Below are 12,514 nucleotides of genomic sequence, written 5' to 3'. Positions count from 1 at the left end.
CATCCTGTTGAAAAACAGGTGAAGGCGCAGACCAACCCATGAATTCAATCATTCTTGCCATCAGGGTTCTATAGGGGGTTTCGGCATGTTCCCCTGGGTCTGGTTTGACAAATTCCACTTCTGGGGAAGTGTCCCGCCCACTTGCCTCATGTAATGATTCCTGTAGGTCTTTCAACCTTCTTTCCTCAGAGGTAAAATCCTCTGAAACAGGTGGTGTGGTCCTCTGCAGCCCGAAGGGTCTTTCTTGGTCAGAATCCTCCCCTTCTTCATAGCTTGAAGATAATCTGGGGTACTCTGACCTCGGAAATGGTGTAAGACCCATTTCTAAAGCAGAAGGAGCCAAACGCGTCATTATTGGGCGAGAAAACATCAATGTCGTCGACGCCTATGTGAAGGGCTTCGAAGGCGCTGAGAAAGGCGTCTAGAAAACTGGAAGAGGCCTCGAAGAACTCGAGAGGATCGGGATCCTACTCGAGGATGTCGACGACGTTCTCGGCGTCGTGCTGGAGGCTCTGGGTATAAACGTTGGCTGTGAAGTAGCCGTGGTTTTCTCTTTTATTGGCGTCGATGTTGGCGTTGACAATGGCGTCAATGTCGGCGTCGACGATGACGTTGATTCGATCGACCGATGCGTCGAACCCTTCGACAACGGCGTCGATCCATGCGTCGAAGGGATCTTCGACGACGGCGTCGAAGATGGTGCCTTCCTACCCGATGGCCCGTGGCGCTCTCGGGTGGACTCTTTCGCCGGGTGCAACAACTTGCAGCGTTTTGATTTTTTGGGTTTTTCACCCAGGGTATCACCCTCAGCTGTCTTCGAGGGGGTCGAGGCCGCTTTCTCAAAGACGCTTAGCATTTTCTTCCTGAATTCCTCCCACTCAGCCTGAGAGCTGTGTTTTGTGGGGCAGGAGACTCTTTCTGGGGAAACAGAAGATGACGAGGAAGGGGATCTTCGACGTCTCTTCTTTGAGTGTCTAGATCTCGACGAGTGGTGGGAGCTACTTTGAGACCTAGAATGGGAATGCTTTTGACGGCGTGGAGACGAATGCCTCGGCTGAAGAAACTTGAGGAGGTTTTGACTGACTTACCTCTCTCGAGCTTCCCCTTGCGCTTCTTCAAGGCTTTCGCCATCATGGACATGCAGTTCTCACACTCCGAACAATGGTGCTCGACTCCCAAGCACCACAAACAGATCCTGTGAGGATCCGTTATCGACATTTTCTTTCCGCAGTCTCGAGATTTTTTGAAGCTGGACCGCGGAGTCGTCGGTTCGGATGAAGAAGCCATCGAGAACGAGTTGGTTTTATCGAGTAAATATAAGAGGTTTATCTGTACTGAACTGAGCAACGATATTCCGAGGCCCCACGAAGCGCGGAAAAACGGAACTGAGCAACGGTCGCCGCGCGTGGCTATGGTGACGTCGGCGCCGATACCATGGCTGTCGAGGGACATCGACTCGGTGGACGTCGACGCGCAGCGCCCTCTACAGAGAAAACATTTCCGAGGCCAGCAATCTGGAGACGAATTATCAAAGATAAGGAATACGTCGGAGGACACAATCCCTTCGAATGCTATTTATGGAGGGTTCATGTGTCGGTTACATTACAACACAACTCATAAAATAACATAACTTTCAATACAGTTCTGTGACAGGGTCCATAGCTCAGAGGCGCAGGAGTGGCATTAACCAATCACCCCCACTGCGATTTTGGGACATGCTGCAAGTCGATGCTTATGCTGGGCTCCGCAACACCAGCAGGGAAGGAGAGTTAGGGTGACGATGGTTGGATACACAACCAAAAAGACAGTGTGGTAAACAGGTGGTCTTTGGCTTATTTTTTAATTAGTGAAAGCAAAAGGGGCAGGATTTGCCAATTAAGACAGCCGAAAGATAACTAGCTAGATTTAGTGCCATGGGTTTGACCAGCTGCAATTTTACAAATCCCTCTCCAGAACCCTAGCAAAGAGCACAACAGCTGCTGGGCACTGTATGAAACAGACTGTTGCGTCCGTGCTGCAAAGTCCAAACCAGCTAACTGCTGCATTGATCAACCTCGCATATTGTAACACTATTCACAGTCTGAATATTGGTATTCTGCACAGTGGCAGTATACACAATGACAGTATGCACAGTGACAGTATGCACAGTGACAGGCTACACAGTGACAATCTGCACAGTGAGAAGCTACACGTTGACAGCCTGTATGTACAGTAGCAGTCTGCATTTTGGTATTCTGCACAGTGACAGTATGCACAGTGACAGGCTACACATTGGCAGTCTGTCCAGTGGCAATCTGCTCTGCATATTGGTATTCTGCATAGTGGCAGTCTGTAGCGTGATAGTTGGCACAGTGACAATCTGAACAATCACAAATGGGGACTCCACTCATTAGTTAGAGAACTTTACACCTTTAAATAAATATTTAATACATACACAGTTGTTCACGGATGTGCTGGTAGTCAGAAAGGGGTTGGCTCCCTACTCCTCTGTCGAAAATATCAATGTGAATGTCTGTGCCTAAACAGTATAGAACCCTACCTGCACGCCCATACCTAGTGTGGATACAAGATCCTACTAGTTTTACTCATCCAATTTCAAAATGTGTGTGGACAGGAAAAATGTAATCTAAACATGCCCTTATGCAACCAAATGACTAATCATTTACATTGCAAGCATTTCACACAAAAGAGTTAACACAACGTAATCACAAAATTGTATGGCGCTCTACCAGAGTGACTAGCCACCCAGTTCCAATTAAACAACGCGATATGCAGTGTTTCACAGCAAAAGACGTAAACACCAAACACATCTCATTGTCTCTTATTCATCTTTAGGAGTATATAAACGTTCCAAAAATGTGTGATACTATTGGCATACATCCTACGCACAGTGACAAGCTACCCAATGACAGTCTGGACAGTGGCAATCTGCATATCGGTATGCTGCACGGTGACATGATGCACACTGGCAGAATGTACAGTGGCAGTCTTCATATTTATATGGTGCACAGCACATTAGCAGTATAAACACAGGCTACACACTGGCAGAGTGCACAGTGGCAATCTGCCTATTGGTATGCTGCACAGTGACAGGCTACACACTGGCAGAATGTACAGTGGCAGTCTTCATATGGTGCATAGCACAGTGGCAGTATGCACACAGGTTACACACTGGCAGAATGCACAGTTGCAGTCTGTGTTTTGAGGCAGGTACCTGCAGAGCTCCTCGAACAGATGGAAATTCAGTTTTCTTTTCTTCGCCTTGTTCAGGCAGAAGCCGATCTACTGCCGCCTCCTGCAAGTGAGCATCACGGAAGACCCTGCACCCGCTTTCCTCCCATAGGAAGCAGATCCTGGGAGACAAGTAACCCTGACCCCACTAATCCAGAGAGAGACCCCTTAAGCAGAATGGAGCCCCAGAACAGAGATCCGAGACTCCTGGGACAGGACAGTGGCCCTGAAACAACATATTGTTATCCCTTCTCACAAGACCTCCCCCCCCCCAGTATCTCCGAGCGAGTGCTTGGACCTGCCCTGCCCCTGTGCCCCTCTATCTCTCACCCGGGACTCCTTCTCAACTCGAGGGCTGCCACACGGCAGGGGTCGTGTCTTGTGTGGCGCACTCAGAAATTCCCCCCGCCCCGCAAGCCCAAAGCAAATCAATGTGCAACTTCAGTTGCAAATGCGCACCTCCATGCCCACTTAATTGAATTCACTGGGAGCAGGCCGGGCTGAGGCCGCTCCCAGTGTTTTGTAAATAAACCCTGCTGGCGCTGCCACGCCATGGTGTCACGGCAGTCAGCTCAGGGTGCCTGCTGCACTGAACACGGTTGCAAAGGAAATCAATGTAACTTACGGTACTTAAAGTAACAAATTACATTTTAAAAAAACGGCCCTAGGCGTGGGCAAAACCCGGCCCATGCGTGAAGTTATGATTTCGCCCCAATCCGACCCTGCTGATCATGGTGTGCTGGGCCTCAGGAAGCGAGTCCCAAAAAAAAAAAAAGTGGTAAAAAAAAAAAAACGGTATTTGTTGCCACTAAATCGGTAGGCGGTAGGACTGCTTAAAAAAGTGGTATCCTACTGCCTAAATCGGTAGGGTTGGCAAGTATGAGTGCGTTTTATCTGAGCTCATCAGGAGCTACCCCAGTTGGGTCGCCATTGCCTTTGTCTTGCAGCTTCCTCACCACCATCAGACTGCTCACGTCTTTCAGCAGTCTATCCGCCCCCCGTATGCTGGGTCACAGTCAGCCTGCCCGGGCAACAGTGGAGATGGTGAGAGCACCCAACACCACGTAAGAAAGGTGTTATGTCGGGATCGGATCGGGCAGGCCATGGATACGCAAGGCCTCTAGTGATTCTGGGGTGCAGTGCACTGCGGGCAGCGCCGGGCACGGCGTTGCTTTGTGGAGCTTCTGTCGGGGGACCGCCTCCTCTCGGCACCGCCAAAGTCCCCGGCGAGGTTTACACTCACTCCTTCGACACAGATTCTAAAAATGCCCGGCCACAGTGATCAACGTGCTTTCCCCCGTCCCTGATACCTCTTTGAATGTAAAGGAACAGCACACAGCAGGAGTTATATGCTTTAAGGATAATTCTGGGGCCTGACACACACAAATCCGCCCTGCTGATGCTGCAACCAAAACACTTCCGAGAAGTACAAGCGCCTTATAAATATACAATAACAAAGAAACGTGCCCGTACACTGCATGCAGTGCTCCTCCTTAATCCGTGATTCTCTTCCTAGGCACGTAGACGTCGTACGTGTAAACGTCAAGACGGCCTAACAGAAACACGTGAATGAATTATAATAACGTAAAGGCATTTCAGAAAGTATCGGCAAACTTTTAAACAAACACACAATGATATCGGGTCTCATAGACACTTTAAAAGTGTGATGATAATGAAAGCAATATAAGGCATCCCTTTACGAAACGCTCATGTCCTGATACACAGGCAGTATCAGGTGAGTATGCGATCCAGCTCTTGTATTGAATTTTATATGCATTTTTTTTTACCATCCATTAATTTAGAGGTTCTCACCCCTTTCTTATATTGGCAAGAGAAGCCCTTTTGCAACATCTGGAAATGCACGCTGAGGCTGTAATTCGTTCTATTGTACTTATCACATGTTGAAATTAAACATTGTAAGTACGTGACTTTCTGAACAACTGGTTTTGAAATTACACAGGGCAACCTTTTGTTGGTTGCTGGCATAGTAGACACTGCTGCGAAGCTCATTTACGGTACAGTTCAGGTTCTGGAATGCTTGCAGATCCAGTAAGTGCTCTGCAGCTACTACACAGACCCTGCTCTGGTGTAAATCACTACATATATAATAATTCTTGCGCAGGCTAATGATTGCATAGGTGTACTGTCTCTAGTTCCAATGCCTACTCTGAAAGTAATGATTTCCCAGGGATATCCGGTACTTTCTCTGGGTCTAATGACCCTTCTGTGGATAATAGCTGCAGGCACAGTGTCTGTTCTAGGTCTAATGGCTGCAGGCATAGAAACAACACCACAATTAATATCGGCAGACACCACCTTCTCTAGCGCTAGTGGTAAAGGCCGACCACTGGAGCGAATGAGTGCAGACACAATTCCTGATCTGGAGCTAATGACTTCTGATACAGTACGTCGTACCTGCTCAGCTACATCTGACAATGCCTGCCCAAATAATTACACACACACTACCGGATCTGGGATACCGATTCCAGACACAGTACCTGCTAATCTGTCACATATGACAGAATACCTGCCATGGTACTTATAACTACAGACGCATACCTGCTCTGCACAGTACTGTTGTGGGCGTGTGTACACCCAGGGGCCCCCTCATGCACTCACACACACGCCTGGATTCGGGCGAAGGATCACACACGGGACGCGTGTTGCTTGCATCGGGTCCAGGTCGGGACTTCCTTTATTATCTACGCGCATGCACGAGCCTCGTTATGGGCCGCGCATGCGCCAACAACATATTCACTCCGTAACATTCCTCCTTTTTCCCCAAACAGTGAACAACTATAACATCAATAAACAACAGTCTCAACCTTGAAACTTTGAGAGTAGTTCTCGACCTGTTATGATACGGGGTCCATGATGAAGTCTTGTAACCTCTTCAGAGTTTTCCGCCCCTCACGGCTCGGGTACCTCCCAAGCTCCTCCCGCGGTGGCCCCAGTGTTTCTGGGGCTTCGGGATGTTCGTCGTCTGTAGGTGGCGACCCCGGTCCAGGCCCAGAGCTGGGCGCCTCTGGCGGCGCAGTAGGAGGGGCAGCCTCGATCCGGTTAAAATGCGACACATTCTGCGTGACGGTGCCCCTGGCATTAGCAGCGGTGACCATGGACCCCTTGACATGAGTCACTCCCAGCGGCTGGGCCTCGTAGGGAAGGGACAGCTTCCATTCCGGCCTCCGATTCCAGACCAGAACAGTGTCCCCTACGGCAATTGACTTCTTGGGCACTTTTCCTTTTCCTCTGGGACACCGCTTGAACAAGGCCTCTGCCAGTGCGACCCCGGTGGACTGATGAGGGGTTGTGTGTACTCTCGTAGAAATTCAAAGAGGTTACGACGTAATTCCCCTCCCCCATCCAGAGAGATTCTGAAGACCTTGGTGAATGTGCGCATGAAGCGCTCGACCTCCCCATTCGCCCTGGGCCAGAGCGGGGTAACTTTTCGGTGCTTGATCCCCCTTTCCTCACAGTACTGGGCAAACTGTTGCCCCTGAAACGGCGGGCCGTTGTCAGGACAAAGCTCGGTGGGGAAACCGTGTGTGGCGAACATCTTCTCCAAGGCCAGAATGGTGTGGTTACTGGCAGTGGATTCATCAGCTCCACCTCCAGGATAGCGCAAACACTGGTCGACAACTGCAAGAAAGTACAGCCCTCTGCCCGTGGAGCCAAAGTCGGCATGCACCATCCCCCCAGGGCTGTTCACTTCTTTCCATTGCTTGGATGGGCGGCCCCCTCTCCACTAGGCTAGCCGCCTGGCACGGTAAGCACGAGCGCACAAACTCGTCCACCGTGCTCTCCAGGTCCGGGAACCACACCTTTAGTCTTAGACATGCTTTCGTCTTTGCAGTTCCCTGGTGGCCCTGATGGGCGAGCTGCAGCACTCTCATCAACAATGCTCGCAGAACTACGATTTGGCGCCCTCTCAACAGAAGGCCGTCATCAGCAACCAACAGCTCATTGCGCACCTTCCACAGTGCTCGGATGTCTCTTTGTGCCCCTATCTCTCTCCTGGCATTGTTCATGAGCACCTCACGCCATTCCCCGCTGTCCATGGCTTCCTTGATGACCAGGAATACCTCATCCACATTTGACGCATCCTTAATCTACTGGCGCGCCAGGGCCACTGGCAATGCTGCCTCCACCACATTATGCACCATGTCAATACAGTCTATCACCTCGGCAGAGTCTCGAATGTCTGGACAGATAGTCCGCCGGGTTGTGGGTGCCTGGACGATACTATAGCTTGACTCCATATTCAATAAGCGACAGCATCCATCTTTCGATGTGAGGGGGAGGTTTGGAGGAGGCGCCCGCCTTAATCGAAATCAGTGGCTTGTGGTCTGTTATCACAACCACAGGCTTACCCCAGATGTAAATCCTAAAGTGTTTGCAGCCCCACAGGATGGCCAGGGCCTCACGCTCAATTTGCGAATATCGTGTCTCTGTCTCTGTGAGCGCCTTACTGGCATAGGCAATAGGTCGCATGATCCCTTGCGGATCTGCCTGCATGAGTACCGCCCCCAACCCCACCAGGCTGGCATCCACCACAAACGCTGATTCCCTGTCTGGATTAAAATATGCCATGGTCTCTTGGCATTTTTGATTTCGGCGAACACCCTCTGCTCCTTCGACGTCCACCCCTATGCAACATCGTTCCTCGTCAGGGCCCGCAACGGCTCTGACAGAGACGCCAGGTCACGAATGAATCATCCACAGTAGTTCACCATGCCGAGGAAACTTCTTATCTCGGCTGGTGACGCTGGCGGGGTGGCCTCGCGTATGTCTCTGACTTTCTCCGGGTCGGGCAAGATACCCCCTGCATGGAACACAAACCCAAAGAACTCAGTCCTGTCCTTGAGAAACTTAAACTTCTTTCGGTGCAGGGTCAGCCCCAAGCTCCTGAGTCTCTCCAAAGCCCTTTCCAACCTCTTCTGGTGCTCCGCCTCCAATTGTGCAAAGACCAGGATGTCGTCCGACATGTTGATCACACCTTTCAGTCTTGCCAGGGCCCCTCGGATAGCCTTCTGAAAAACTTCTGCTGCCGACGAGACACCAAAACGGAGCCTTTTAAATTGGTACAGCCCTTCGTGAGTCTTAAACGTGGTGATATACCTCGACTCTGGGTGGAGTTATAGCTGATGGTAGCCCGACCTCAGATCGAGCTTGGAGAAAACCTTCGCCCCTTGCAGCTCACCCACGATGTCATCCAGCGTGGGTGTGAGGTGACGCTCCTGCTTAATGGCAGTGTTGGGCAGCCTCATGTCTACGCAGATGCGGACAGCACCTGGCTGTTTGGGCTTGGGTGCCACAACAATTGGGGAGACTGACGGGGTTGGACCCTCCACCTTCTCAATAATGTCCATGTCAATGAGCGATTGAAGTTCCTTCTCCACCTGTGACCTCAGGTGGAAGGGGATTCTTCTATGCTTAAGGGCTGTTGACCTCACGGACCCGTCAATGTGAAGTCTAATCGGATCGCCCTTCATCTTCCCGACCCCTTGAAAGATGCCATCATATCGTTGCAGCAGGCGATCGATGTCAGTATGATAAACAGCCAACGTGAAATGTACAATGTCAAGGGCTTCGGAAGCCGCACTGCTCAGTAGGGAGTGCGGGCTCACATTCGTCACAAAAAACCTCACCTTGATTTGATTGGGCCCATGTGACACCGGAGCTACAAACACTCCTTGAATCAGCAGCGGCGTATCCCCACCGAAAGTGTATATCCAGGCTTTACCCTCTTCCAGCTTGGGAGGGCCTGCAAGAGCCTCATAGTGCTCGGCCGCCAGTACACAGACCGAAGCTCCTGTGTCAATCAAGACAGGGATGGGCACTTCACCAATGTTCACTGTGCACGTCTGTTGCCTGCTCAGCCTGGACCCTGTAGCAATACTTGAAATGAAGATGATTTCCTCTTCATCTTCTTCCTCCTCGGCAATGTCTAGGTCTTGCATGCCTTGCTCGATCGATGATACACCTCTCACTGGTCGGGCATTACTTCTGCCTGTCCTCGCTGGCCCTCTTGACGCAGTCACTGGGGTAGAAGCTCTGCACACCCTTGCATAGTGTCCTGGTTTGCCACATCGTCCACAGGTCCTAGTCTTTGCGGGGCACTCCTCAGCGTGAGGCAGGTCATACCCGCAGTAAGAACATGACTGCGGAGTTCCAGGCGCAGAGGGATTGTCTCCCCTCCTAGGTGCCCAGCGCGCCCTACCTGGAGCGGAACGCCCGATGGCAAAAGTGTCTTCACCCTTCCCCGGGTGCATAGCAGTGTCCATTTTCGCCCCTCTGGACTCTGCCAGTTCATACGCCCTCCCTTTGTCGAGGATCTGCTGCAGCGTCGGGCCTGGCTCCCTCAGCACCTGCCTCCTCAGCTTCCCCGAGCTGCACCCTTGGATCAGCTGGTTCCTCACCATCTCCTCTTCATTCACCCACCTACAGGTGCTTGCGAGGTGCCTCAACCGTGCACAGAACTGGTCTAGTGACTCCTCCCCTCGCTGCTTCTCCGCACACATCACAAATCTGTCGAAATCGACATTCACCATGGGGAGGAGGGCCTGCTTCACAGAATCATAGGTGACCACCTGAAGGTTTAGCGAGTCATAGATCCTGTGTACCTCTGTGCCAGCTGAATATACCATCGTGGCTACCTTTGCATCGTCATCTGTCTCCAGATGCTCTGAAGAACATTTCTAATGTCTTCACCCACAGTAGCCATTTCGGCCCTAGCTTCGATAGTGGGCCTGTGGTGTCAAATTCAGGCATGGGTGCCAGGGTGCTGTGCAGTCGGCGTGGGACAGGTGCAGGAGCTCCCTCTTCTCCTTCCTCACCCATGGTGGTGAATGGGTTGAGGGGATTCTAGTCAGATTACTCCTTGACCGTTCTCACTGACCCTTTCAGCCTCAGGTTGGGTGCCTAGACACCAAAACCACACTATGCTGGGGAGATAAGTCAGCAGCAGGTGCGAGTAGCGTCCTCCACAGTCACACCATCCAGAATGTAATTTCTCCTTCTCTTCTTTTTTTTTTTTTTTTTTGATCCACGGCCGAAAAGGCCATGGAGTGTCCAAAAATTGTTTTATGGCATGAGGATCGCAGCCGGCGCACGAGCACCCGTGTGGGCCGCTACCGCTGCGATTTGTGAATCATCAAAGATGGCCATCGGCCAAGTGTGTAGGTGCGCGATGATGTGAGGAAATCACTTTCTCCAACATATAATCAAATAAATTTCTCTTTCCCCGCTGTCGTCGCTCCTCGTCGCCAGTGTTGTGGGCGTGTGTACACCCAGGGGCCCCCGCATGCACTCACACACACGCCTGCATTCGGGCAAAGGACCACACACGGGACGCGTATTGCTTGCATCGGGTCCCGGCCGCAACTGTCGGCCGGGACTTCCTTTATTATCTACGTGCATGTGCGAGCCTCGTTATGGGCCGCGCATGCGCCAACAACATAGTCACTCCATAACAAGTACGCACTCTGGGGCTAACGATTCCAGTCACACGATCTGCTCTGGAGCTAATGGTATTTAACATAATACCTGCCCATGAGCAAATCTGGGGTTAATGACTGCAGACACAGTAAACACCCCATGCACCCTTTCCTTCTCGTGTGTCCTTTCCCATTCCTAAATCACCTCTGACACCTCGAACCACAGTCTCTGAAATGAAAGTACAGCGTAAAGAAGTGATCAGTAGGGATAAACCAATGTGCTATGATTGTCAAAAGGTGTTTGGTGCAACTGATGGGGTGCTCATTCACTTCAGTGCGCCCAAAAGGCAGTGAATTATGCACAAAGGACATTTAAATGTGTGCATCATAGTTTTGCACATTGAGGTGCTCTTTTCCCACCAAATGCACAACTGCGCAAGGCAGAGGGTGGAAAGGGGGTTTTGGGTGTTTTCAAGTAAATCCCGATTTTCAAATGAGGTGCACTTTTAAAAGCACAGGGAAAAAACATTTCCCTGTGCCTATTTTGAACAGGTGCAGGGGGATATTAAATGTATGGGTAGGTCACTTATGATCTTCTCATGCAATGATTGAGTGAATGCTGTGTGTGAATACGCAAGTGAATGTTGAGTCAAATAATGTGCGTGTGGGTGTATTCATGCTGTGCCAGGGAGCTGATTTTTGCTGGTGAAGGCATCAAAGTAACTGCACCCCCCCACAGTCCTCGTCTCCCCTAGAAACATCAGCCATATCACCTCCCAGCTTCCTGTGAAGACACCCTACTCAAGTGGAGTGAGTACTCGCACCAGCCCCAGCAATCTAATTTTCCTCGGGCACCATGCAGACCTCGAGTCCTGCTGCAGGTGATGCAGGACAATGTCCCAGTCTGAGAGAAACATTTGGTGATCCCCTTGAATCGAATAGGTCACCCACTCCAGTGCCACTAAGTTCCAGATTTGACTAACTTGTTCTGTGGGGGAAGCTTTTCGTTTCCATTTGTGTGCCACCCCAAGCGTTGCCACCACTATCAGGATGATGTATGTCTTTGAGCTTTCGAGGGTACATTTTCCAGAACCCCGCCCATTCTCAGGCTGGCCATCCCTGTGTTGTCTGGCATCTGACTCCCATAAATACTGTTCATTGCTGCACAGGTCATGTCCCAATAAGCCTGTATGACTGGGCATTCCCACCATATATGCTTCCACGATCCCAGTTCCCCACATCCCCTCCAGCAGAGCGCTGACGCAGTCGGTTGGAATTTATGTAGTTTTTCTGGGGTGAGATGCCATTGGACCATTACCTTAACCCACATCTCCTGAATCTGGATGGCCTGCGTGAGCTTGGGGATATTTGCCCATAACTGAGTCCAAAGTTCCACCTCCAGCGGCTGCCCCATTGCAGTTTCCCACTGCTCTATATAGTGCCATGCCTGGCTCCTTGCCCCTTCTTCTACTATAATCCCATATAACGCTCCTACCAAATGTCTGTCCCTTTGTCTGTTGTTACGAACCGTTCAAAGGGCATGAGATCCCTGGTGGCCACTGACCTGACCATTTGGGTTCGTAAGCCAGAGCCTCAGTTAAGAGTACTGATACCTTTCCCCCTCATCTGGCCCGAAGTCCTGCTTTCACTGTGCAAAGGATTTAATGTCCGGACCCGAGAACATGCCACGTAGTTTGAGGCACCCTGCCGCCTCCACCCATTGAAGGCACCTCTTTCCATATCCGGTGTGAACTGAGGATTCCTAAACAGCGACGTCTGTAGGGAGGGGAAGATGGTCAGTTCACCCTCTGCACCAGCTCATACGAGTCTCCCACTAGGGCCCCTAT

The 12,514-nt window shown here is 51.0% G+C and overlaps 1 protein-coding gene across 1 annotated transcript in view; it reads left to right on the top strand.

Moving 5' to 3' along the window:
• Positions 1–4,853: 4,853 nt before the first annotated feature.
• EXOC2 (exocyst complex component 2) overlaps positions 4,854–12,514 on the top strand; it is a 1,591,413-nt gene continuing 1,583,752 nt past the window's right edge. Inside the window, exon 1 of the mRNA XM_069613520.1 lies at positions 4,854–4,966. The gene's annotated coding sequence lies outside the window, so the exon portion shown is untranslated. The remainder of the gene's footprint in view (positions 4,967–12,514) is intronic.

The sequence above is a fragment of the Ambystoma mexicanum genome, chromosome 5p (assembly GCF_040938575.1).
Source record: "Ambystoma mexicanum isolate Mex_15411 chromosome 5p, UKY_AmexF1_1, whole genome shotgun sequence".
NCBI lineage: Eukaryota > Metazoa > Chordata > Amphibia > Caudata > Ambystomatidae > Ambystoma > Ambystoma mexicanum.
The sequence above is the reverse complement of the archived record's forward strand: the minus strand, read 5'-3'. Positions and strand labels throughout refer to the sequence as shown.